The sequence below is a fragment of the Scomber japonicus genome, chromosome 10 (genome assembly GCF_027409825.1).
Source record: "Scomber japonicus isolate fScoJap1 chromosome 10, fScoJap1.pri, whole genome shotgun sequence".
Lineage (NCBI taxonomy): Eukaryota > Metazoa > Chordata > Actinopteri > Scombriformes > Scombridae > Scomber > Scomber japonicus.
Window position 1 is genome coordinate 33,175,402 of NC_070587.1, and position 957 is coordinate 33,176,358.

Consider the following 957-nt stretch of genomic DNA (forward strand, 5'->3'; position numbering starts at 1 on the left):
GAGCTAAAACAAATTCTCACATTTGAGAAGCTGAAATCAAAACGTTTGTAAAGAGTATTTACTTGAAAAATTTACAAATATACTAATTGATTAATCAAGTAATTGTTGCAGCTTTGTTCAGAGGGTAATTGTTCTGACATATTTCTTATAAGACGACCAATGTTCACCTTTTGACTTCCTTTAGGAGTAAGTTATTCCAGAGGGGTCAGAGGTCAGGACAGTCGGTCTTTGCAGCAGTGAGACTTTGGGTCTGTTAGAAACTGCATACTTTCCTACTACTCGTACTAACTCTGACATCATTTGAAGTATGTAATGTGTTTCAACTGCGTAGTATGTGATTTAGAGTATGTGAGAAGTTCCTGGATGGTTTACTAGATTCTCCAGAAATGCAGAGTATGCATCAAGAGCTGACTACTCACACTCACATTACCCAAGATGCAATGTAACTTCTGAAGAAAAGGTGGTTTCAAGCCAGCTACAGTGAGGGTATGTTCGCTTCCTGTTTTAAAATAAAAGCACAAATTCTATCATTATGGTTTTTTTAATAATAAAAGGTAACGGTTGTTTTATTTTATGAAAATGACAGGAAGTGTGTTATTCGCTACGGCTAACTTGAGTGGCTCCGAATTCTCAGGAACAAAACTTTAAACAGGTGTTATTTGGACAAATTAGCGTCACATTGTGGATCTAAAGGGCTACTTTACTTTCTTCCTAAAAAGGTTAGAAATGTGGATAAAGTGGTATATTTACAGAGTTAGAGCTAAAACGAAATCAGCTTCAGCCTGCTGATTTCAGCTTGGGTAGGAACCAAATGCATTGTGGGTTACTGTGTAGTTTACTACAATGTAAACGTTCTGCTTACTATCTGGTCCTTTAGTGTGTAGGATGTAGGATGGAAGTATGTAGTATGCAGTTTTGAACACAGCCTTTGTGTTTGTCCAGCAGGTCTGAACTGTT